Raw genomic sequence first — 27,730 nt, forward strand, 5'->3', positions numbered from 1 at the left:
GATAAGCTCTTGGCATTTGTTATAATGTGGATGGAACTGGAGGTTCCCATGATGCTACGGGAAATAAGTCAGAAGGAGAAAGATAAATACCGCATGATTTTACTCACGGGTAGACTATACATATATAGAAAAACAAAGGAACTGACAAAATGAGACCAAAACAAACTGGAAATAGGACTGCAGAATTAAGGCTGCAGGAAGGGGAATTTTGGTTTGGTAAAAAAAGGGTTGGGAGCCAAGGGCCTATGGTAAAGGACTGTGGGTGCTTTGATTGTGGGTGTGTTGTGCTAACATACATCTGAGGTGAGAACTTGTTTCCTTAAATTACAGTGTTATGTAAGCCAGTGTTACCTCAATAAAAGAAAGTACTCACAGAGACAAATAAAAGAAAATCGGTGGAAGATTTCATAAAAACTGTGATGATTTTAAGGTAAAAAAGTAATGGCATACTGAGTAGAATGTGAACAAACTTTCACTTTTTTTTTTTTTTGAAGTGTAGTACGGCAAGAAAAACGATACACAATGAAAGGATGAAATGGTAACAAGGAGGCTTCTTATTGTAACTGAGGCTAAAAGGAACCTGCTTGAAAGTTCCAGATGGAAGTAATTAGATGATGGTACTTAGTCCTGCAGGGGTAATGGCTGAGCCCTCTGTGGGGTTGAGTGAGTAATACTGTATTTTGCCATTTGTAAAGTGAAAAGTGCACTGGCTTGATCTGTGTTCCCCATAACTGTCGATATCATTTTCTGCAGGATCTGACCCTCTCAAACTCCAGCCTTAGCTCCTGTTGGACTCCACTTGTTCCATCCACTCCGTGCACAGTTTAGCACGCTGAGCTCTTTTTGCCTCGAGCCCTGCATTTTCTGTCTCAAACTTCCATCTTTCCAGTCTTGGCTTAAATACCTGTAGGGAAAATAGTTTTCAGGCTTTTCTGCCCTCCCACTATTAGGATTGCCCTGCCTGATGGGGCACCTGCAGTTGTTACATTGTTGTGTTGTTTACTACTGTGGGCCATGGGAGGAGTATTGAGATAACCCCAAGAAGGGCAGGAGAGGGGCAGGAGAGGGGCAGGAGAGTGGCAGGAGGAGCCCAGAGTGAAGATTTGCTGGGGACCTGGAGGCCTGCTGGCCTCCTGGCCCCCGGCACCCCTGCCTGCCGTGTACCTGGTTGCTGAAAGACATGTAAAGCTCAATAAAAGCCTGAGAAAACCACCGAGGGCTCCAGGACTCTCCTTTACCCGTCTGCTCGGATCATAGAAAACCTGCTCTGTGACTGTCCTGCCCCTACAATACCACATCTTCATGAGACTTTCCTAGAACACACTACTGACATACCCTCCTCTCAGTTACTCTTTATTTTACTAGTCAGTTTTATTTCCTTCTTAGCACTCAATCCTTAACTCTCTTGCTTGTTTATTGGTGTGTGTGTTCTGTTCCACTCCCACAAAAATGTAAGTCCAAGGTATGGACTAATTCCAGGAGTGCATGTTGGCTAGGTATGAGTTGAGGTGTGAGGCCAGCTTTTGATCACCTTTTCTACCTGTCTTATGATTTTTCTTTCACTCTTTTAATATTTTTTGGTTCATAATCCTGACAATCATCACATCAACTTTTTTCCTCTTTTTTAAAGATTTTTTTATTTTTGTTTATATTTCACATTATTGTTCATTTTTGTACAATGTGTACTTCCTCCTCTCAGCTGTAGTCCCAGTAAAAGTTGCTACTGATAGAGCATATGTTCAGGAGTGTCTTTCTGTTTCTTGCTTTAGCTTGTTGTCTTTGTGGGGATGTCCTCTTGTTCACTGTTGTGGCTTCAATGCCTACCTAGCTCATTGCCTGGCACACAGTAGGTATTGAGAAATGTTAATTCAGTTGTCTGCCACAAATTGGCTGTGACTTTGACATGTTTTATTACTTCTTTCACGACCAGTTTATTGATCTGGGGAGAATGGGGGCATACTGGTACCTCACTACTGAGATGTTGAGAGGAGGTGTAAAGATAAGAATGTAGAATGCTCCATTTATCATAGATTCTAGAATGGAAATTTCATGAACAAAAAGTGGGGTTCTGTAAGTATCTGTCTCTCATGTACAAATAACCTTCATTTTTCTGTCCCTGAGGCAGTCAGCATTCAAGGAGTCTAGAGTTTGCTCCTGATGCATCTGTCAGCATTTACAAGCTCATTTTACTTTCAACTTTCAGCTAATGTGTCCTGGATGAGGCCAGAGGGTAAAGTAATTCAGTAATTGCCAGGTCTGAGTTGTCATTTTTATTTTTATTTTTATTTGAAAACTTTTCCAAACCAATTTGCTATTTTTACAAATTTCACAATTGGATCCATTTTAAAAGGGAAAGAATAGCATTATGTACCAGACTTCTTGCATGCTTGCCGGCTGTTCTTCTGAATCAGCTTTTATTGCTGTTTATTAGATGTCTTCCCTTCCAGCAAGTCTAACAATAAACTCTTGAATAGCAAAGGGAATGATAACTAATATTTCTACAAATCATTACTAATCAATATAGTATTTATTGAACAAACATCATGGGCCAGGCACTGTACTAGATGCATTTTTCTACATGTTCTAATTAATCCTCCAAATCAAACTCTGAGAAAGTTAGGTTAGTGCTATTTTCCCTGTATTATAAATCAGGAGGCTAAAAACAAAATGTCCATGTCATTTTCCTAGGTTATCACAACAATTAAGTTAAAACCAAGGAATAATCAATTTAAATTCTGCACTTGTGAAGAGCTCTTATAAACATATGTAAAATTTTCTTTGCCTGTTATATAATGAGAAAGTGGATGGATAGATTTTAATTAAACTCAAAAGATATATTTGGGTCAATCGAGATATAAATACAAGCTTTTTGACATGATTTACCTCAGTGGCATTCTGCTTTCAGTAATGCCAGATAATGTTATTTCTTATCAAAACTCTGCACGAGGACAACTAAAAGGGCTGGATAATATATTGAAAAACTCCAGGTTAAGGTTTTAGAAAATCACTTTTGCAGTCAGGACTTGAAGAGCAAAGATTTGAGAAAGAAGAGAATCTTATAGAGGCAATGACATTCATTGCTGCCTCTCTCCTTCAGGTGATTGTTGATTTCAAGAGCAGTGACTGAGAGCTTAAGAAACTGAATGTAGCATTCAAAATATTCATCAGTTTGAGGGGTGAAACTGGAAGTCAGAGTTTTCCAAGGAAGAAAGACCTTCATAAAATCTTAAGGATCCAGTTAGCATCCTAGGAATAATAGTGGATTGGAAATAGATTAGCTCTCACAGTAACTCAAATATAATTTTGTGGACTGTCTTACTCTGAGATTGGATCTGTGTGATCTGGGACACTATGGGAGGATAATATCATTGGAATCTCAGGTATTGTCTATATATTCATATATAATAATCAAAATTTCAGAAATAGAAGATTTTATCAAAATAACAATAAACAATAAGCAATAAAAACACATCAATCAACCTATAGGAGATCCAGATACTATAGTCAAAATGATTATTATTATGTTTATTAATGATTATTAATATGCTCAATGAATTGAAAGACAAAATATAGTATTTTGACAGAAACTTGGAAACTATGAAGTACCATTTTTTTTTTAAAGTATCAATTTTTTTAAAGATTTTTATAATTTATGCATACAAGAACTGGGGTGCAGGGCAGAGGTATGGGGGGTGAGAGGATTCACTGGAAACAGAGTGGGGAGCAGAACAGGCAGAATAACTGAAATACATTGCTGAGGTGAGCAGCAGGTGAGTCAGGAGAGGTCTACTGCGTCATGTGTGTCACCTCCCTGGCCGGAGATTGAACTCGTGCTGCAGTGGCTGTGGATAGCTTCATAGACTGCTTCTTAACCCCTTGCATCACCAGGGAGACCTGAAACCTGAAAACTATAAAAAAGAGAATCTAATAAAAATTTGGAACCAAAAATGCAATAATAGAAATGAAGAATTAAGTAGATAGTTCAAATAGCATCTTAGATTTAGCTGATGAATCATTGAACTACAGGGTAGAAAGAGAAAATATCCAGATGCAAGCATGAAGAAAGAAAATGATGGAAATACAGAAGAGCATGTAGGAGACAAATGAAACTGGGTGAAAGATCACATATGTGCACATGCTCACTCACACCCACACACATATGGTGTGTGGTCCAGAAAATGAATAGAGGATATTACAGAAGTATTATTTGAAGATAGAGTGGTAAGTTATTTTTCTAAATTGTTAAAAAAATATCAATTCATTTATTTAAGTAATTGAGTCACAAGTCCTAGGTAGGAAAATACAAAGAAGACCATACCTGCATTCATTCTACTAAAAGTGAGGCAAATCAAACTGGTCCAACCACTATGGAGAGCTGTGTGGAGATTTCTGGACCTACTAAACATAGAGCTTCCATATGATCCAGCAATTCCACTCCTAGGTATTTACCCAAAGGACACAGAAACATCAATTCCAAAGAACACCTGCACCCCTGTGTTTATAGCAGCACTGTTTACAATAGCTAAGCTTTGGAAACAGCCCAAATGCCCAAAAATAGATGACTGGATCAAGAAGATGTGGTCCATATATACCATGGAATATTACTCAGCATTCAAAAAAGATAAACACATGCAATTTGCAGCAACATGGATGGCGCTGGAAGGGATCATGCTCAGCGAAATAAGCCAAAAAGAAAAAGAAAAATACCGGATGGTCTCACTCATAGCAGGAATCTAGAAAACTTAAATAAGGGACCAGGAAAATGAATAACTATAAGAAAGTGAAAATCAAAATCAACAAAATACTATGAACCAGAGACACTTTTTTGGGGGTGGGGGCCGGGAGGGGAGGGATTGGGGTCAGAATGGGGCATGTGCAGTTGTATGGGGGAATATAAAAATAAAATTTATTATTTAAAAAAAAATAAAACTGAGGCAAATCAAGGCCAATGAGAAAAAATAAAAGCAGAGGAAAATTGTCTTCAAGGAATTAAAAATGGAAGTGAAAATTGACCCTTTAACAAGAACAGTGAAACTCACCCTACTTTCCTTACTAAATATAGCCATACTCTTGAAGATGAAGTTTTTTTATGTTCAAAAATTTTTGCCATATGTGCATGGATTTACTAACAAAATATAGCATTGTTTGAATACTTGTCAGGATTATTTAGTGTTTAACTCTGTAAATGATATCATAGTCCACCTTTATATGTGCAAATTGGAATACTACTCAGCTATCAAAAAGATGAAACCTTGCCATTTCAACAAAATAGAACTGGAGGCAGGGTTAACTCAAAGGGAGAAAGGCAAATACTGGATTATTTCACTCATATGTAGAATATGAAAAAACAAAGAATCAGAAAAACCAAACAAAGCCTTGAAATGTGACTGCAGACCAGAGGATAGCAGAATATGGGAGGGACAGGGACTCGGTGGACTATGGTGAAAGTTTATTGGTTCTTTGGTGGTGTCATAACATACATTTTAGAGGTATGAACCCATACCTCTAAAATATAGACAGTGCAATAAATCAATATTACCTCAATATGTGTAGTTAAAAAGAAGGAAATATTTATTATTTCCTTTTCAGTGCATTTTATCAGTTTTGCTTTTTACTTTGTTGGAAAACAAAATAGTAATTGCTGTCTTTACTGTGAAATTTTTCTATTCCCAGTTCTTAAATATGACAAAAAATAAAAATCAAATCATAGGTAGAGAGATAATTAAAAAAAATCAAACATATTTTGGAATATATTCCAAAATACAGTTAATTCTTGGATGTGTCTCCTTGGCATATGTGCAAGAGTTTCAGGATACACCTGTGAGTAGATTTATTTGAGCAAAAGGTATCTACATCCATATCACAATAATTTAAAAAGATGTATGCTTATCTTCAAGTTTATAAGATACCAAATTCCTTACCAAAATGAGTGGTAAAAGAATTTCTACTTCCCACAGTGGTATATGAAATTTCCCAATTTCTCTACTTCATAAGCAGTACATGGCATTGTCAAGTTTCCTTTTTTGCCATTAATGTACCTGAAATTGCATCTCATTATTGCTTTAATTTGCATTTTCTTAATTATGTTTACCATCTTTTATGGTGTTATTGACTATTCAGATAATCTCTTCTGAAATTTATCTCAATCTTTTTTCTATTTTTCTATTTATTTTATTCCTTATTAATTTGAAGTAGTCCTGTATACTATTCCTTTGCCAGTTATATGTGTTACAAATATCTTTTATTACTACCTTGTGTTTTTCATTTTAAATTATTTATGTTACATTTTTGTTGAGGTTTGAAATAGTCAAATATATCTATCTTTTTCCTATGGTTTATACTTTATATACACTATTTAATAATCCTTTCCTAACACAGTACCATAAATGTGCTATTCTATATTTTCTAAAGCTTTAAAATTTTGTCTTTTGCACTTAGGGCTTTAAACACACCAGCAACTGGCTTTAAACACCAGGTATAAAATAAGATTGTAATTCAATTTCTTTTATGGCATTGATAGCCTCCATTTACTAAACAGGGCATCCATCTGTCTGTCATCCTTCCAGCTATCAACTCTTTATATTTGTTTTTTAGATTCTGTGTATGTTATTGATCATTTTCTATGGCCTTTATCACATTATCTTAATTACTGTAGTTTTTACTATTTGAGAGATAAATCCTCCAACTTATACTTAAAAGTTATTTGAATTCTCTTAGCCTTATCTCTGCCAAGTGAATTGTCTGTTCTTGAAAAATACAGTGCTCTGTTTTTAAATTCTTTTTAAAAAAGAATTATTTATTTATGCATACAAGAACTGGAGTACAGGTCAGAGAGATAGCGGGGGCCGGGGGGAGACAGGGTGGAGACAGAACAGTTGGATTGCCTGAAACACACTGCTGAGGGGAGCAGTGGGTGAGTCAGGAGAGGTCTGCTGTGCCATGTGGGTAGCTCCCTGGCTGGGGATCGAACTTGTGCTGCATTGGCTGTGGATAGCTTCATAGTGCTGTGTCTCAAACCCCAGCACCACCAGGGAGGTTCTGCTTTTTAATTCTTGATAAAAAAACAGATTCCAAGAAACTTTGTGTTCTATTAAAGAAAAACACAATGTAGGTGCAGAAATAAGTGCCAGTAAACACAAACCCTTAAATTGGGATACCCTAGGAAGTGTTGGAGACTAAAACTGGAGACTCCATGCCCTGTCTGAAGGGGGCAGATTCTCTTTAACTTCTGCTGATTTTTCAATCTGGAAATATAGAGTCAATGCCAGAGAGAAAATGAAACTGAAGAGAATATGAAAAACTGTATTTTTTACCCCAAAGCTATCATTGACCCCAAAGCTATCATTCCAGTGCCAAATCTTTGGACGCTGAATGATTGAAACAGTTCTCAGGGAATTTGGCATGGGGCATTTTAATAAATGAGTTTTGGATGTCAGAAGAAACATAGTCTACCTGTGCTCATACCTGTATGACCCCACCTCCACCTTGTCCTTCTCCCTTTTATTTTCAAGTAATGTTGTTGTGTTCTATTAGAAGTGGGATTTATACTTATTCGCTTACCCATCCACATCCTATCACTTTTAGTATATAATACTTATACTTCTGCAATTACATCCTAATGTACTAACACCCAAAGTTGCATTAGAGTTCCATGTAGGAGATAGTTTTTCCTTCTATTAGGTACAATTTCAAACTTGCTATGTAGGGACCTTCATAAGTGATCTGTTATAGCAAGAAGTACATGTTTTTGGAAAGACTAATCTATTATTTTATTGCTCTTTTGGTATTTCACAATGAATTCTTTTGAGGAATAGACTCGGGGGTCAAGCATCAGTTAATACAGGTATAAAAAAAGCACCTACAATCTAAAACATGATCTTTGGTTGAAGTAGCTTCGACTCAAGCTGGCATGAACCATACCAAGAATTGGCAAGTGCTGAATAATGTTAACACCTATTTTATCAAAGAACAAGGCAGGGCAACAGGTCATGTCTTTTCTCCTCACTGCTTCATAGGTGTTGAAGGGGAAATACGCTATTAATAGGCTTTATTTGGTAAAAACTAATGCCAGGGGGCCTCCCTGGTGGCGCAGCGGTTAAGCGCTGGGTTGTGAAGCTGCCCGCAGCCTCTGCAGCGCTGGTTCGATCCCCGGCTGCTCCCGGCCACCGGAGGAGGATCCTGCATGGCGCGCAGACCTCTCCTGCCGCACCCACTGTTCCCCTCAGCAGTGTACTTTGGTCCTTCTGCCTGCTCTGCTCCCCGCTCTGGCTCTGGTGAATTCTCTCACCCTCCTGTGCTTCTGACTGTACCCAGTGCTTGTATAAATAAATCTTAAAAAAAAAAAAATTAATGCCAGGGATCACATCATGATAAGATATAAAAATACACAAATGTTGTAGGTTCCTCCCATCTTTTATGTTTGTTTGTTTATAGTATCTATTTTCTGACAGATCTTTATAAAAAGAAATTCACACATTGCACTGATTTCATGTCAGGGTAACTTTACTCCCTCAATAAATATTTATCCCCAATACTATGGGAATACTGTTACATCCAAGACAGGTATGATTCATACTCTTCTAGAGTTTACATTACATAGCAAAGAGAAAGGATCAACATTAAACATACAAATAAATGCTTTTAGATAATTTAGACTGTGGTAAGTTCTTGGGAGAAAATTCAACCAGGAATGGGATAGAGTGTGTATGTGAGAGTGGGGTGAGGAAGACCATGTCATCTTAGGTTAGCAGTTACTCTGATTATGCCAAAGTATTGTGTATCACTAGCACGTACAGAAAGCACCCATGTCAGGGTTTATCCTAGTGCCCAATTTAGTGGGGGACCACAGCATGGAACAGATGAAGTCAAGGATCTCACAGACTTAATGATAACACCACAGTAGTAGCAGTAATGTTGGGGTATGAGTGTTGGGTCCCTCTGAGAAAGAAATTGGCAGAGTCTCCCTTTGGAGGACATAGCAAGTTTATTAAGAAAAAAATCACTTGCATAGATAGAAACAGGTGGTTCTTTAAGGCAAGAATTGCATTTTGCCAGAGCAAGGGGTGTTCTTATACAGTGTTCTTTGGTGGAATTACATTTGTGGTATTTATCACTTTGTGGAATTTTTGACTTTGGAGTTGGGCTGATTTTTCTGTAGCGAATATTAATCTTCTCTACCCCTACCTCAGTTCCTGATCTTGAGAAACTCCATAGTTAATAACTTGCTAATTACCCCTAACCTCACCTCTGGTTATATCTATCTTTTACTGCTCTAAACTTCCATCAAATGCCCCTGACCATATCTAGCTCAAAAACATTTGGGGAGTTGAAGGATGGAGGTCGAGCTTTCCTAACTGCTCTGGCTGGGGCAGGCCGTAGAGCTGTCCCAGTCTCAGGATGCTGGCACCCAGGAAGCAGGCAATGTGAGCAACAGGAGTTAAGGTGTTTGGCTCGCCCAACAAGGTGGCTATTTATTTTTTATAGCAATCAGCAGATGTTTCTGATGCTACTATCAACCCCAGAAGGATACAGAGAATTTTATTAGAAATATAACAATATTTCAAGTTTCCTGTAATGTATTGTAGCCAGTTAATGGTTAATTATGAGGTAGGGGGTAAAAGGTGTTCAATTGAATGCATTAATTGTTTTTTTTAAAGATTTATTTTTATTAATTTATACAAGCACTGGGTACAGTCAGAAGCGCGGGAGGGTGAGAGAATTCACCAGAGCCAGAGTGGGGAGCAGAGCAGGCAGAAGGACCTAAGTACACTGCTGAGGGGAGCAGCGGGCGGCAGGAGAGGTCTGCGCGCCATGTGGGACCCTCCTCCAGTGCCTGGGGAGCAGCCGGGGATTGAACTGGCGCTGCAGAGGTTGCGGGCAGCTTCGCAACCCAGTGCTCAACCGCTGCGCCACCAGGGAGGCCCGAATGCATTAATTGTTAATCCTAAAAAGGGAATGGAATTCAGTGGTCAGAATTCTGTTTATTCCTAAATTTTTAGTCTGAAGGGTTTTTTGTTTTTTTTTTTTGCATAATGGAGAGGATCTGCTATGATAGTGCTACCACCATCAGTAATACTACTAGTAATAATAATTCTAGCAAGGATAATGCAATTATGAAGTGTTTTATGGGTCTTTGTGTGTCTTACACTGGAGTTACCTTCTAAATGGTTATTCATTATTTTCATTTTATCTTGATAAAATTTTCTTCTAACAGTGAAGTGTATGATTTAGTTATGAGAACTGCTTTTTTTTTTTTTTTGTACAGAAAGGTCCTAATCTGGGCAAGTCTTTGAAACTTTTACAAGGAGAACACATGGTTGAAATTGGATAGGTATATTGTACAGGGTAAATTTGAGAAGGTTAGGTTCTAGAGTCGCAGAGTGCTATCAGTATTTCAGTGCATCTGAACACCTTTTATCTTTTTATGATCAGTTTCTGGCATGAATTGAATGTGAAAAAATTCAATTTGGAAGAATTTTAAGGCCTAATCTCTGGTCTGAGGCTTAGTGGTCTTTATTTAGACTCCATAAAAGGTAAAGTTTCATTCTCTGGTTTATTATCTTCTGCCTTGAGCAGTTTACTTCCTCCTTCTCTATATAGAATAATTTTGATGAAAAGATAAAACTTGAAAAGAGTGGAAATAGCCTAGAGAGGCAGAATGGATGATTATCTCACCTCCCAAGAATTATTCTCATTTAAAAAAATGTAATTCAGTAATACTTCTCCAAGGGCTACAGTTTAATCTCTGGGTTAATCCTTTAAGATCATGTGTCTTGATAGTTTGGAATCTTTACCCCCAAAAGAACTCACAGGCAATTTTCTGTTGTTTTAAGTTGGGAAACTCTGAAAGAATATTTCCATTCCCTTTAGATATGTATCTGCCTCTTTTGATGGATAGAAACAGCTGTTTAATGGCTGCCTGGCAACATTGTTCAGTGGCTGAGGACAGGCTGAGCCAGAGTTTCACCCAGCAGAACACCCAAGGGCAATTAGAAAGACAATGTAATTACACAGGTTGGAAATAGGTCAGGATTTGGGACAATCACCCAGATGCTTGATAAAGTAGCTTTGGGATTTGAATACCTCTGGAGTGAGAAGTTATTTGGGTTGGTGTGCCTGGGCCTCTCTTTGTCTTGTCTTGAGCACTCATGCAGAACGAGCAATTCTGAGTGTACTCTTTAGGTATAAGCTTTGGTAAATCTTGTTGTCAGCGTAAGATAGAAACAGATTAATAGATACTGGAAGCAGTATATCAAAGTGGTCATGGGTTTGATTGCTGCACCTCTACTTAGCTGGGTGACCTAAGCAATATTATTTAATTAGTCAAAGTGTCAATTTTTTCATTGCTGTATTGGTATATGAACAGTACTTATATTAAAGGAGTGATATATATATAGTGTTAAATTAAGCGCTAGGTATTGGAAAAATTACTCAACAGGATGTAAAAAAAAGCGAAATCTCACCCTTCAATTGGTGTCATGTAACCTTCTAAGACCCTCTCTCCTATTCCTTGAATTTTCTTTCCAAAGAGTCCACACTCCTGGCTCAGATGCTGTACAAACAAAGGCATTTGTTTCATTGCAGATATGTGGATCTGGACATATGTAAGCCAGGTTGCCAACCAGGTAGAGATAAATTTTGTCCAGGTATCACTGATGGACATGTGCACTGGTAGAATAAATCTCTCCTTCATAGACCATTGATTGCCTATGGCCTGTAAGCCAGCATGATACTGATCTCTCAAACATTTTTGTGAAACTTTTTCTCCAGTTGTAAAAGACATTTATTTAACTTTTGCTATTTTTAAAGCTCATTAAAATGGTGGAAAAAATAACATCAGACCACTTTGGAGGCTTAAGTTGTTGAAAGAATGCAAATGTTGCATACTCAGAGGGACCAAATACTGATACTGTAATTTCAGGTTTTCAGGCCTAGTCTCCCAGACAGGAATGGATCCCAGGCTGTGGTGGCAGCACTGAGCTCCAGCCATTAGACCACCACGGGTTGGTGTCTCACGAAGCTGCAGCAGGAACTTCACTGACTCTCAGGCAAACAAACGAAAAGAGAAAGAAAATGTTTATTACGGAGAAAAGGAACAGAAATAAAACAGGACTCCCCGGCAAGTGGAACCAGGCCAGGGAGGGACAGGAAGCCAAATGGGCCTGTGTATAGGGCATATTTAAACCTTTTTTCTGTATTCCAAAATCTCCTCATCCTCTGTGATTGGCTTTCTCGGGGGCTGTGCTTCCTTGGGCAGCTGTGTCCAGCTTTACAGCTCGTATCTTAGTCTTTCTTTTACTGTCCCTGTCCTAGGTCTCTTAAAATTTACTTTCCTGATTAGTTTTAAAATTTGTTGCCTTCATTAGCCCTCCTGGGTTTCTCTGTCCTTATCTCAGAAACTTTTTCAACTCCCAAAGTTCCTGCCTGCACTGGCCGAAAACTGCCTTAATTAACACTAACTTGCCCTAGGACTCAATACTATGTTAGTTGAAAGAGGCCGGCACCAGGACATACAGGCTTGAGTCCAAATCTTGGATCTGTCACTTCTTTACTATATGGTCTCTGTCAGCTTATATGAATTCAAATTTCCTCCTCTTTAAGGTGGAGAGGCAATTTTTTCATAATCACAGAAATGAATGAAAAACATTTATCCAGAGCTTGGAATATGGTATGCAGTTAACACTTAGTAGGTATATATTATTTTCATTATTTAGAATTTATTCTAAAAAACACATAACAGGACACAATTATTTTACATAAAGTAGACTCTACATTACATAACATTCTAAGTATATATTAAGAACCATTTTAAACTCTGTGATTACTAAAACACTACAGCTGTCCTTAAGGAATTTGTATTTCACTTGAAGAGACATACACATAAACAATCCAAGACAAAACTCCAGAGTACTTAAAGAAGGCGTGAACATGTTGTAAGGACAAGGAGGAAACAAATTAATTCCACATTGGAGGGAACCAAGTAAATCTTTATGGAGGAAATGTCCTGACAATTCGGTTTTGTTATGCAGCATTCTTATCGAGGGAGCTCGGAGGTAGGACTAGGAAGAGCATGGATGGAAATAAGGGAGGTCACTCTGGCTGGACACTACTGAGTGTGGAGGGGTATTGTAGAGGAGGTTGAGAAACTGAGTTTAAGTCTTGATCCTGGAGAGCTCTGTAATATGTAAATATAATTTTTGTATATATATCTTTTTTACAAATGACTTCATTCATTCATTCCCTCATTCAGTGACATTTATTTGGGGTCTACTCTTTACCATACCCTGTTATGAAGATAAAGGAAGGAACTGGTTAAAATCAGTAATGATGATGATGATGATGATGATGATGACGACGATAGAGAGGAAGGGTAGGAGGGAGGGAGAGAGGGAGATCTCCATGAATATGCCACCATTACGGAGTGCTAAGTGTCTTCAAAGTCAATGAAGAAGGGAAACACCTTGAAAAGTGTTTTAACTCACAAGTCAGGGGTCAACAAGTATTTCCCTGGGAAATGACACTCTTCTGAGATCTGAGGAAATGAATCAGAGTTAATCAGGTGAGAGGGGTAGAGGAATAATATTCTGAGTGGAAGAGACAGCGTGTTTTCTAGTGTAGAGGTGAAATTGCAAGTTAGTTTTTGGTGGTGCATTGAGTGCAAAATGGCAGAATTTGGAGGGATGAGAGGGTCTTAAGAGTCTTGCAGATCATGTTTAAGAGTCTGGACTTTATCTACAGGACCCATGGAATTTTAAGCAGTATTTGCTTTGTGTGTGGAGGGATCAACCATGTGCATAAACCAGTAACATTGTATTTTAGAAAGTAACTCTGAGCAGATTGAAGAACAGGTTAGCAGCAAGAAGAGCAACTTTGAGGTTACTACAGCCATTTTGGCAAATGTGTCTGTATTTACCTTTCTCCAAAATTTACCCATATGTGGGGGGAAGGAAGGCAAGCTATTTCCTAAATCATAGCTTCCCCCAATCCTGATTTGCATAATGTGGTTGTGGGGGAAATCACATGGTTTATATCATGTTAAGCAATGTTTCTAGCTACTGCTGAGAAGAACCAAGGCATCTGTTCCCACCCAGTGGGAACAGTACAGGGATCCTACTTACTTCTGCCATCAGGATGCTGGGAATGTGGCCTTTACAATACTGTGCAGTATTTGCTGGTTATCAGAAAACATCTCATAAAATTTCTCCAGAAATGGTTGCATTGATTTCCAAGACAACCCCCATTTGAGTATAGATGTGACAAGCAAAGAAAAACAGCGCCCGTTTACTGTAATGAGCCCCCGAGCTGTGGCATCTGCTCCAGGCAGATACAAGTAGGGCGCTGATTTGACAGCGATTGAGTACACTTGTGAACTTTTTCTTTTTCCCCTAGGAAATCAGAATAGCAAACAGCGTGCTATTGGAGTGTGTTGATGCAAAGCTTCCTAACGCAGTTCTTGTCTGATACGTTATTCAAATGAACAGTCCTGTGGAATAGCTGGAGATGATTGGAGCTGCTTTCCTCTATCCTGTGAATGGCTCTTTGCTTCTACTATGGTTGAGGGGGGTGGGCAGAAATGTGAATTAGTTTGCCATTCATGCTAAGACTGACACAGATCTCAGATTTGAAAATCTCTCACTGGATGGGAAGTGATTTGATCTAGAACTTGCTCCACCACTGTGTTTGCGGTGTTTGATTCTACATAACAAGTTACTGCACACTTAACACAAGTTTATCATCTCAAAGAGTCTGTGGGTCAGAAGTGTAGGAGTGGGCTAGTTGGTCCTCGGTGCAGGGTCTGCAAGGTTGAAATGAAAGTTTTGTTCATCTGTGTCCTCATCTGGATAGGGAAAAATGTGCTTCCAAACTCTCGTCAGTTGTTGGCAGAATTAGTTTTCTTGCAGTCAAAGTATTGCGTTTCCTGCTTTCTTGATGTCTGTCAAGTGGGACTGGTCTCAGATCCTAGGGCTTCCTGTTACACCTGTCCATGGCCACCTCTTCACACCATGCCATTTGCCCCTTCAAGGTCACTGCAGATGATCTCCATTTATTTCTCAGACTGCCTGTAAAGGCTCACTTTATTAGGTCATATTCACCTCCAAATCCTACTCTGTAATAAGCTGAAAGCCACCTGACAAGGGATCTTAATTCCATCTGAAAAATCCCTTCTTCCATACAATGTAGCATAATGAAGGAGTGAGATCCTATCACATTCACAAGTCCAACTTGTCTTTAAGGGGAAGTGATTATGCAGGATTATAGCCCAGAGAGTGAGAATCTTGGGAGCTATCTTAGAGAATTGCCAACCACGATTGCCTACCAACTCCTGTCTGTATGCAGGCCCCTTAAACTTATGGAGAATATTTCCTAATTTTCAAAATAAGTATATTCAGTCTTGTCTGCTCTGAATAAGTAGAATTCCAAATGATATGATGATGGTGGTTTGTGAATTGGCAAGTGCTGTGCATTCATGAGAAATTGTGCCCATGGAGACTGAGCAGCTTTCTAGAGGTCACTTTTTTCTAGCAGTCACCTTTAGAAAATGGTTCTCAGAATGACTAATTCTTTACTGTTGGACATTTAGGTGCTTTATAATTTTGGACTGCTGTAATTAGTGGGGTCAAAGGGCATGAACAATTTCAAAGTTTGGTTTTGATTGATATTTTGCAAAATAGTACTCTTAGAATGGTGTCAATGGTAACTACTTCTAAGTGTTCAGAACTCGCCCTATAGTATAGAAGGGCGCAGGGCTCTGAGGTCTGTGTTAGTACAAAGTTGAGGGAAAGTGGCTTCTCAGAATGGGTAGAGGGCCATGTGGGGCTTGAAGTTACCATTGTAATTACCTTCAAAGACTCAACGTCTCACTTCTTCTGTAAGCAGGCCTTCACCGTTTTTAATTTCTTTTATCTTAGCATTCCTCCTTATTACTGGTTTAGAAGTTTTTTTAAATAGCATGATAAGTTCATTCTGAGAATACAGGGCCACATTTTCAGAGAGAGAAGCTCCCTGTTTGTAGCTGCTGTGGCCACATAGAGCCTGGAACATGATTTTTCCATGTTTTATTTTGTGTATTTTAGAGGAAAATTGCTTCTAAAACATGTGCATTGAGTTAAGTTACACATAAGTTGATACATTAATTTGGAAGAATAGTGTTGGTGACATTGGGGAGTACTTGCATTTATTTGTTATCCATTCACAAATATTTATTGCATGCCCGTGATGTATGAGGCACTATTATAGATGCTAAGGATCCATTGATAAATAAAACAGCTCAACCCCCTCTGCTCTCATGGTGCTTACACTTAGGTAAAGACACAGTCGGTGCGATGGTAGAGACTTTAGTCTCCAGGAATTTTGAGATGTCTTGCTATATGGCCTTATTGATCCATATCTTGTAAGCCTGTAGGATAAAGAAGGGAAGCATGGTTATTCCCACTTTGTAAATGTGAAATTGAGACTGGAGGACCTTGGGTGAGTCACATTGCTCATAAAAGGAAGAGCTGGCCAAACTTAACAGATGGTGCTCCTGGAGCAAGGCAGCACACAATTTTATGGCTTCTTGGATTACCTACTAAGACAGTGATACTCTGAGGCCATGACTTAACAAGTGGTATGTCTAGACTCTTTTAGGCATTTTGATTCCTTGATAGAGATTTGGTTATGTGATAATATTCTGTAGGCGGTAGAGGGCCTGTGGAATGTGGGGAAAGAGTACAAGAGTAAGCATCTTCTGGAAAAGTTCTGTAAATAGGGACTGGGTAGATAATGGGCCAGGAATAGATCTGCTCTGATATTTGTGAGTGGAGTTTGATTTACCAAGAACATCACAGTCACTTCTTTCAGTTATGTCTTTGATCCTGTCAGATAAGCAGAATTTGTAGTTTCACACCATTTCCATACAAGGAAAACTGAGTCATGAGAAGTATGTCAAGGGACATCCAGACTACATGGATGTCAGAGACAGAACTTGTCATCATGGAGATAGGTAAGTACCCATAGTCCATGTTTCATATGTATATTTTCTCTTGGAAAATTCACTGAACTTTGGAATTCCACTAAACAAAGAAAGAATGCGATGATGCTGTGAGTATTATAAATACACTTTGTGTATGTTTACTCATTCACTTGAGGAAAAATTGTGAAACAAAGAAATTAGGTTTTGTGGGTTTTTCCTTGCCCTTTTATAACATACCTAAAATAAATAAATTTTGGACAGGTAAAAAGGTATCAAATATATAAGGCACAAAAAGGTAGATGGCAATTTTTTTTTTTTCTGACTTCCTTCCTCCATCACCCAATTCCTCTTCCATTGGCAGCCTGTGCTGGTTCCTCCCCAGTTTTTGGTCCCCTTTCATTGCTCCATTGCCCTAAGTTTGCCCATTGACTGTGGAAACTGATCGCCTTCAGAGAGAACAGCTTATTCATCCACCCAGTCCACCCAGGCATCCATCTAGACATCCATCCATGCATCCGTCCATCCGTCCAAAAAACGTATTTTGAGTGCCTACTCTGTACCTAGTACTATATTAGAATCTGGATTTGCTGAAACCAAAATTATAATCCTGTACATCAAAGAACACACATTTTTGGAAATGTCTTTAATCTTTCACCCCTCTTAAATCTTAAGTGCCTTGTGTGTCCCTGAATGAGGGCTCTGCTCTCTGCTAGCTAATCTGATAAAACAATTTGTGTTAAGATTTTAATGGCTAATTACATGCTATGCTTTTCAGATAATACCTACATAATAGAGGTTTTCAGTTCAAAGGATTTATTTAATGTAAAAAATTTGAAAGACACATGAAAGAAGCAAGTTTTAAAGCATGGAGCAAGATGGCTTTTTATTCTTAAGAGAGCAGTAGAATGTACGTGTCCCTAACCTCTTTTACCTCAGTTTCTGCAACTGTAATTTGGGGCTGAACTCTCCTGCATTGCTGATGGGAGTGCAAACTGGTCTAACCACTATGGAGAGCTGTGTGGAGATTTCTGGACCTACTAAACATAGAGCTTCCATATGATCCAGCAATTCCACTCCTAGGTATTTACACAAATGACACAGAAACAGTAATTCCAAAGGGCACCTGCACCCCTATGTTTATAGCAGCACTGTTTACAATAGCTAAGCTTTGGAAACAACCCAAATGCCCAAAAATAGATGACTGGATCGAGAAGATGTGGTACATATACACCATGGAATATTACTTAGCATTCAAAAAAGATAAACACATGCAGTTTGCAGCAACATGGATGGAGCTGGAAGGGATCATGCTCAACAAAATAAGTTAGAAAGAAAAAGAAAAATACCGGATGGTCTCACTCATAGCAGGAATCTAGAAAACCTAAATAAGAGACCAGGAAAAAGACTAATTAATACTAAGTAAAAAAATCAAAATCAACAAGCAACTATAAACCAGAGACACACTATGGGAGGGGGGATGGGGGCAGGGGCGGGGAGAGGAAGGACTAGGGTCAAAATAAGGGGGGGTGCAATTGTATGGGGAATATAACCAAAATGAAAATGCATACATTGTGCAAATATGAAAAATGATGTAAGAATTATATAAAATAAAATATTAAAAAAAACAAACAAAAAAAACATAGGAACTGACAAAATGTTGAGATGCTCCTTGAAAATAAAAAGACTTAAAAAAAAAAAGAAAAAAAAAAAAAGAAAAAAAAAGAAAATAAAAAGACTTGAAGAACACCCTTGCCTTTGGGCTGGCGCACAACATGGACAGGTACGCTTGATTACTCGCACTCTTCTCCTCAGAGCATGTGGTCTTCCTGCTCTGGAATCTCTTCTTGACACTTATTTGAAGGCCCCTTGGATCCACACTGCAATTTCTCAGCCCTCAGAACTCCTGGGCTGAGGGAGCTGGTGTTAGTAACCATTCCTGAGTGCCGCTGTGTGTGAGCAGCTTCGTGTGGTGAGGTGGCCCACCTAGCAGTTCTGGCAGATCAGATGGGAGAGGATTCATGTTTGACCCTCAGAGACTAGGAATAAATTCCAGTCAGTGCAGGCAAAGTAGCATTTAAGGCCCCCTTCCTTGCCCAGCCCTGCTCCTATTGTGATTTTTCTCTTGACTTTCTGTATGTGCTCCACACCGTGCTGGGCTGCGGTTCCTTTCTCTTGCTTTCTGGGAAGGAATTCCAGTCATTGAACAGCTCTGTACACAAGGACTGAGGTGGAGAATTATACTGCCTTTTAATATTGTTTTAATTGAGAATCGAGATCATGACTTAAATTATAGTTTGCCCGCCTTCGATTTCCATTTTCTGCCCATAAAATGTTCTGTTAATAGCCAGAGATTATAGTTGTTCCTGAAAGAACAGGAGGAGCTGTCTGTGATAAAGGGGTTCTTCCTCTAAGTTCAGGTAATAATTCAAAAATCTCATTAAGAATACATTTCTTGGGAATCTTTCATATTTATTGAGAAAGCATATTTAATAAAGAAAACATACTTTATGGGGGTCGTGTGAGGATATGAGGTTGAGTGGGGCATAAGAAAATATTAAGTGTGTATATATGTTTATTAAATATATATATTATACTTAAAAGAACCTATTCAGATTGCCTGATTGCCCTATGGAGATCATCTGTTTTGGATAATTAGATGCTTCTGTATAAAATACAATGCATGCATGACTTCCAACTCATGTATGTAACATGTTTCCAAAAATTCTTTAAAAGGAAGGCATCACACCCTCCATATCAGGCCTGATAGGTATTTTTAAAACTTGCACCTCAAGTCTAAAGAATTGGTTAAATCAGAAATATTGTAGCATTGCACATGTTAATCATTTAGTTAGCTGTTTATCAATAGGTGTTAAGGCCCTGAGGTGGCGTCAACTCTGTGTGTAGGGGGCTGCGAAGCAGTGAGTGTGGTTGGCATAGTGAGATAAAGATGAAGTAAGAATTAACCTGGGACCATGATTATGCAGAACTTGGATTTTATTTTGTGTGAGAAGAGAAGGCACTGGTGGGAGGTCTTCTTTGAGAAGACCCTTGTAGGGACATCAGGATTCTCTTAATGGTTCAGCTGACAGAGGGGTTTTTCTGGATATATTTTGAAGGCAAAACCAACAAGAATTATAATAATAACTTTATAGTTGTTTTAATTTTGTTGTCCATATATGGTTTTAATGGTGACTCTTTAAAAGACACATTTTGAGTAGCCAAGCATTTCTATTTCCTGACAGTGTCAGAGACTTAGTGTTATTCAGAAAATTTTTCCTTCAGAGCACTAATTGGCTCTCTCTAAAGATTTGCTTAACCAAGCAAGTGAATTATAGTAACATACATTAAGTTTTCTCTGCACAATCAATTCCAACAATTCTGATTAGAGAAACAAAAGATGTTAGGTTTTTTTTAAAGAAATGCCCGTCATTTCCGCCCTAGAGCCGACCTAAGAATTTCTAGAAATGACACAATATACTGTCTGTGATCTACTGTGACTTGTTTTTTAATTCATTAATGTGTTTCTGAGGTTCATCCATAGTGATGTGTACAGCTAGAACTTATTCATTTTCATGGCTGTGTGAAAATCTATTCTTAAATATATAGCAAATGACTTCGCTTTTTCCTTGACAATGGTCATTTGAGGTGTTTGTAGAGTTTGTCTTAGAAATAATAATGTTATATATGTCCATTGACAAATGTAGGCAAGAGTTTCTGGATGTGTATGGCTGGTGGTGTAATTTCTGGGTCCTAGAACATATGAAAAAGTTTATCTTTAAACGTTAGGTAGTGCCAAATTATTTTCCATTAACAAATGTACCAATTTATAGAGTGTGAGACATTTAAGTGCTTACCAACTCTTGATAATGTCAAGATTGCATAATCAAGCTTTACTTATCTCACAGGTATAAATAGTATCTTTTTATGCATTTTTCTGATGACTAATGAAGTTGACCATTGTTTTGTGTTTATAATACATTTGCCTTTTACTTGTGTGAAATTCCTGTTACTATGTTTTGCCAGTTTTTCTATTGTATTGTTTATTTTTATTATGTATGTGTAGGAGCAATTTGGATATAACTGGTACTAATTTTTCATTGATTACTCAAATTACACATTCTTTCTGGTGTCTTTTGATGATAGAAGTTGTTAGTTTTAATGTAAGCAAATTTATACATTTCTCTTATAATTAAAACTTTTAATGTGTTGGTTTTAAATAATTTTTCACTTTGAGTTTACACATTCCTTACTTTGTTCTACAAGCTTTAAAAATTTTCCTTTTACATAAAGCTTTAATTCATTTGGAATTCATTTTTGCATAAGAAATAAAAAGGAATATAATTTTATTTCTTTCCCTGCCCCCTTCCCACACCTCCCCCTAATTTGGGGAACTGTTTATCCCAGAACTTTTTATTGAACATTCCTTCCTTTTCTCAGTGATCCAAAATGCAATCTCTGAAATACACCAGGTTTCCACAGATCTATGATTGTTTTCCACTCTGTGTAGTGGTTCACTGGTTAATTTGTTAATGTGTGTTAGATTCACTTTTTTTTTTTTTGATTTCTGTGATTTAGTTTAAAAGAAGTTTTGATACTTAGTTGCAGAAGTGTTTCCACTCTTCTTTGTCCTGCTTCCTACCAATTACCTTATTCTTTTTACAGATGAGGCTTGTCTATTCTTTTTTTAATTTTGTATATTTTTTACATCATTTTTCATTTTTGTACAATGTATGCATTTTCATCTTGGTTAAAGTCCCCGTGAAATTTCTACCACCCATTCACCCGTGAACTATCACTTTCCATCCTTGTTTTGATCCTACTCCCTTCTCCCCGCTGTAGTATGTCTCTGGTTTATAGTTGCCTGTTGATTGATTTTGATTTTTACTTTATTATAATTAGTTTTTTTTCCTGATCCCTTATATGGATCCTCTTCTTTCTGGCTTATTTCACTGAGGATTATTCCATTTACAGCACCATGGATGGAATCTTGTCTATTCATAAAGAAGATTATATTCAATTAAAATTGTACTGGATATATACATTTATGGGAAATTGACATAATATTTAGTTTTTAAAATGTGACTTATGATCCTTTACTGCTTATATGTAGGAATATAATAGATTTACTTTTATTTTCAATTAAAATGGAATATTTCAATCTTTTTATCACTAAATTTTTTTTAGTTCTTTAGTAAATGTCTTTTCATGTATTTGATGTTTCTTTTCTCTATTTTACCAAGAATTTTTTTTTGTTATGTACATTGGTTTACAACCCTGTATGTTATCCAGAGGTATAGGGTGATACCTCTTCAGATACGTGTTACCACACCCACCTACCAACTAGGCACCCACAGTCCATTGGGCCCTATCCATGCTCTGCCCACCAGCCCTCCTCCACTCTAGTAGCCTCAACATTCCCATTAGATTTCTGGGGTTTTTTATTGGTTCAGCTTTGTCTGACCCTTTGTTTTGTTTCTCCATATTCCACATATGATGGAACAATTCAGTATTTGTCTTTTGACCTATTTCATTTAGGATAATCCGGTTACATATGTGTTACCACGAATGGCAGAAATTCAATAATGTTTTTATAGCTGTGTGGTATTACATTTTGTGACTATACCACCTCTTCTTAAATCGTACATCTGTCCTTGGGCACTTGGTTGTTATCTTTCATAGCTTGGCTATTGTAAATAGGACTGCAGTGAATGTAGGAGTGCATATGTCCATTTGAATTATTGTTTTTGCATTCCTTAGGTATATACTTATGAGTGGATATGGTGGATCAAATTGGAGATGTATTTTTAATATTTTAAGAAACCTTAATACTATTTACCATAGGAACTGTACAGGTTTACATTCCCACCAACAATGTATGAAGGTTTCTATATCCTCACCAACATTTTTTCTTTAATTCAATCTGGGTCTTTTAATTGGTGAGTTCAGGCCATTTACGTTTAAGGTGATTATTGATATATGAGGCTTACTTATTTACATTCTTGTCCGGGCCAGCCGGGCAGATCAGCGGGGTACCCGGGGGAGGAAGCAGGGGCTTGGTATGGGACAGGGGTACGCGAGGAGTGGAGACAAAGCCAGGATCATCGCCAGTCTCATTTATTCAGGAATGTGTACAATGTTATATAGGGTTCAGAGGAGGAGGTCTCTCGTTATCTCTAGCAAGGAGAGACCACCAATGCAAACAAGCCACGGTAGCAAGCAGGGGGGAAAGGTTCAGTCGTCACAATAGGAAACTTGAAACCTTCCCTGGAGCTAACATTCAGTACCTGCTTCAGGCAAGAACCCGGATGTTCAGGTCTGGGCCTCAGGTCTGGGCCCCGACACATTCTTTTGTTTTTGATTGTTTCATCTTTTTATTTTATTTTTTTTCTTTTTCCATGTGAATACTATCTGCCTTTTCATTTGGACAGCTTTCCCTTGTGGTTCTCTATTTCTTCATTTCTTATTCTAAGTGTCTGTAGTCTAGGTTTTTGTTTTGTGGTTGCCATGAGGATTGTATTAAAGTTTCTATATCTGAAATAGCCTTTTTGGCATTCGTACTGATTTACCATCATTTGACTACACAGATTCTGTCCTTTTCCTTCCTCCCTTTAATGTTTTTTTTGTTGACTCATATCATTCTTGTTTATACTTCTAATTTTGTGTTACTATTGACCATCTTGGTCAGGTTTTGTGATCTTGTTTTTTTTCTTTTAATGTAGAAGAACTCATTTCAACATTTCTTGGAGGGCAGGTGTGGTGATAGTAATTTCCATTAGCTTTTTCTTGTCTGGTAAAGCTTTTATTTCTTCTTCATATTTGAATGGTAAATTTACAGGATAGACTGTTCTTGAATGACATTTACATCTGTTAGACTTGTAAATATGTTATTCCACTGTCTTGTATGTATCTGCTGAGAAATCTGATGAACATCAGTTGAGGTCCCTTTGTGTGTTACATCCTATTTTTCCCTAACTGTCTTTTATGTTTTTTTATCATTGACTTTTGATTATTTAACTATAATGTATCTTGGTGAAGGTAATAGTTCATTTTTGTGTTCATTCTGCTTCTTGAACTTCCATGTTTAATTCTTCCCTTAGGTGTGGAAAATTCTTAGCTATTATTTCTTTGAATTTGATCTCTGCTTCCTTTACCCTTCACTGTTCCATTCCACCTGTAATACCCATTATCTTTATGTTTCCTATTCTAGTGGAGTCTCTTATTTCTCATAGTTCATTTTTTCTTAACTCTATTTCTCTTCTTCCACTTGGATCATTTGCAGATTTTATCTTCAATTTTGAAATTCCCTCTTCTACCTGATTAAGTCTATTAAAAATGTTTATTCATTTTATTTAGCATATATATATTTTAAATCTTCAGTCTCTTTAGTGAAGAATTCTTTTTGCTTTTCTTTCCTAAGATGCGGTGCTTGCCTTTCCATGTTTGGATTAAACTGCCAGGATTCTGTTGAGTTATTCTAAAAATGTTATTCTCAAATCTTTTTAGGTTCTTGAATTCTTTATTGGGTCTCTGGATTTCTATTCTTCTCTTTCAGCTTTTTCATTTTTTTTTCAAGATTTTTTATTTATTTTATACAAGTAATGGTGTACAGGCCAGATGCATGGGTGGGTGAGAGGATCCACCAGAGACAAAGCAGGGAGCAGAACAGGCAGACTGACAAAATACACTGCTGGGGGAGCAGCAGGCGAGACAGGAGAGGTCTGCTGCACCATGTGGGACCCTCGCCGGCTGGCCTGGATTGAACCGGCGGTGCAGAGGCTGTGGACAGCTTCACAGAGTGGTGCTCAATTGCCTGTGCCACCAGGGAGGCCCTCAGCTTTTTCATTTTGTGTTCAAATGCTTCTTTTCTCCTGGGAAGGTGTATTTCTATGTTTACTTTTTCCAGTAGGGGTGCTGTGGCTTTAGCTTCAGTTGGAGGCAGGTGATGGTAGGGAAGTTGGCGTCTGAAAACTGGGTATAATACATTGCAAAGCAAATCTTGTCCACTGCTTCATGGAGCCAAAGGTCCTACTGAGTTGGTGCTCCTTTTTGTGGTGGGTGGCATGTGGCACACCAGTCAGCAGATCTCTTGGCTTTCCAGCAGGAGCTTTCGAGAAGGCTCTGACACCAGTGCTGCTGCAGTTAGATCCATGGCTGAACCCAGTGTATATGCACAAGCATGTCTGCACTCCTCCCTGAAGGACTTCCTGTGCAAGGTCAGTGAGCCTACTCAGTCCAAGGTCACCATATTATTTAGTTGACTGGTATTTCTTTCACCCTGGCTGCAGCTCCCCTATTCTCTGCCCCAGTACTGAGTGACCAACCTCACAGCTAGATATCCATGTTTGTTTCCCATAACTGGTGATAAACTGATGAAATTTCTTGAACACAATTTATTTTTTCTGTAGTGGTATTTAGGAGAGAGTTTCATCAGACCCTCCTTATTCTTCCATGTAGTGACGTAGAGTCTAGTATTTCAATTTTTCCATCAACTATTTAACTATTTCTTATTAACTGTGAAAACCTTTAACATTTTCATTTCACAATTGTAATCTTTTTTCCCAAAAATATTTCTGGTGGGTTTTTTTTTTTTTTGACATTCCATTTTTCTTTTTTTAAACACATCACATGGAGTTATTTTATTTTTTTAATTCTTGGTCATCTATTTTCTTTAATATTTTTTCCTAAAAATTTATGCATACAAGAACTGGGGTACAGGACAGAGGTGCGGGGGTAGTGAGTGGATTCACCAGAGACAGTGGGGAGCAGAACAGGCAGATTGACTGAAATACACTGCTGAGGGGAGCAGTGGGCAAGTGAGGGGAGGTTTGCTGCATCAAATGGGTCAGCTCCTGGGCAGGGGATCGACCTGTGCTGCAGTAGTTATGGATAGCTTCATAGTTTGATGCTTAACCCCTTGAGCCACCAGGGAGGCCCTTGGTTATCTGTTTATAAGTATCTCTTCTAATCATTTTTTTTTTTATTTTTTTATAAATTTTATTGTTATATTCCCCATACAATTGCAGCCCCCCCATTCTGACCCCAATCCCTCCCCTCCCGCCCCCGCCCCCCTAAAAGTGTCTCTGGTTCATATTTTTTTGTTGATTTTGATTTTCACTTTCTTATAGTTATTCATTTTCCTGGTCCCTTATTTAAGTTTTCTAGATTTACCCAAAGGACACAGAAACATCAATTCCAAAGAACACCTGCACCCCTATGTTTATAGCAGCACTGTTTACAATAGCTAAGCTTTGGAAACAACCCAAATGCCCAAAAATAGATGACTGGATCAAGAAGATGTGGTACATATATACCATGGAATATTACTCAGCATTCAAAAAAGATAAACACATGCAATTTGCAGCAACATGGATGGCGCTGGAAGGGATCATGCTCAGCGAAATAAGCCAAAAAGAAAAAGAAAAATACCGGATGGTCTCACTCATAGCAGGAATCTTCTAATCATTTAATTCCTGTCTGTTTGTTGAATCTTATTGTGTATTCAAATTTGGTCGTTAATCTGTGGTAAACTTGGGAGTCTAACTTGAGAGGTTTTCCTCCAAAGAGAAATTATCTTTGATTCTGCTGAAAATCAAGGATTACTATTCCCACTTCAGGGTACTTGACCTAATATGTGAGTCTCAGATTCAGTTAAAATGTTGATTTTGCTAATTATTTAGAAAGGTAAATTTGAATTCATTTTCTTCTGGTTACATAAATCTGGCCTTTGTAAGAATGTTAAAAATATTACAGACAACAATATGTAGGATATACTTCTCTGTAATCCCCTATATGCCTCTACAAGAGTGCCACATTCCATTGGTCCATGTTTTTTTTTTATAATTTTTAAAAAAGATTTATTTATTATGCATATAAGAGCTGGGGTGTAGGCCAAAGGTATGGAGGGTGAGAGGATTCAGCAGAGACAGAGTGAGGAGCAGAACAGGCAGATCTACTGAAATACACTGCTGAGGGGAGCAGCAGGCGAGGCAGGAGAGGTCTGCTGCACCATGTAGCTTACTCGCTGGCTGGCTAGGGGATGGTGCTTGCTGCAGTGACTGCAAAGAGCTTCACAGTGCTGTGCTTAACCCTTTGCGCCACCAGGGAGGCTCCTGGTACATGTTTTTAAAAACGGGAATTAATTTCAAGATCAGTAAATTTTAAGCTTACTGCACTTTGGAAATACCTGGGAGGACCTTTGAAAACATGAATTCTTTCAGCCTAATCCAGGTCTGCTTACTCAGGCTCTCAGGTGTTGGGGGTTGAGAGACTAGGGAAGTGGGACTAGCAATTTGCATTTTTTATAAGCCATGAGGTGATTCTAATGGATAGCCAATTTTAGAAACCACTGATCTAGAAATCACCTGCTTTGTTTTTGCCAGTGAGAGGTGTTTTAAGGGCTCTTCTCTAAAACTCATTTATCAGTCTACTCATTTGCTCATTCATTCCCCAGACTCATGTACTCACTGAGCACATATTTGATGTATGGGGTACATAAGATTAATAAAACATATTTTTAAGTATTTTATAGTCTATGTTGTGTATTTAGGCATGCATGAGATATTTACATATCTTGCATAAGCATAAGACAGACAAAGTCTGGTTCTATGAAGGGAATAGCCATGGGAATTCTTCTAGTGCTTATTGCAGCTATTGGCCAAGAAAGGAAGTTGAGACTCATGGATACCAGAAGCCTTAAGAAAGAAGAATCAGAAGAAAAAGAGAACGGTGTCTTCTATAAAGTCTTGTAGTCATTTTTTCTGAGACTCAGTGAACACAACA

The 27,730-nt window shown here is 38.1% G+C and overlaps 1 long non-coding RNA gene across 1 annotated transcript in view; it reads left to right on the plus strand.

Annotated features, from left to right (window-relative positions):
- Positions 1–2,088: 2,088 nt before the first annotated feature.
- Positions 2,089–27,730, plus strand: part of LOC129145618 (uncharacterized) — a 40,400-nt gene continuing 14,758 nt past the window's right edge. Inside the window, exon 1 of the long non-coding RNA XR_008551417.1 lies at positions 2,089–2,254. This is a non-coding gene — a long non-coding RNA (uncharacterized LOC129145618). The remainder of the gene's footprint in view (positions 2,255–27,730) is intronic.

This window comes from Talpa occidentalis, unplaced genomic scaffold, assembly GCF_014898055.3.
Source record: "Talpa occidentalis isolate TD23 unplaced genomic scaffold, MPIMG_talOcc4v2.1 talOcc4.13, whole genome shotgun sequence".
Lineage (NCBI taxonomy): Eukaryota > Metazoa > Chordata > Mammalia > Eulipotyphla > Talpidae > Talpa > Talpa occidentalis.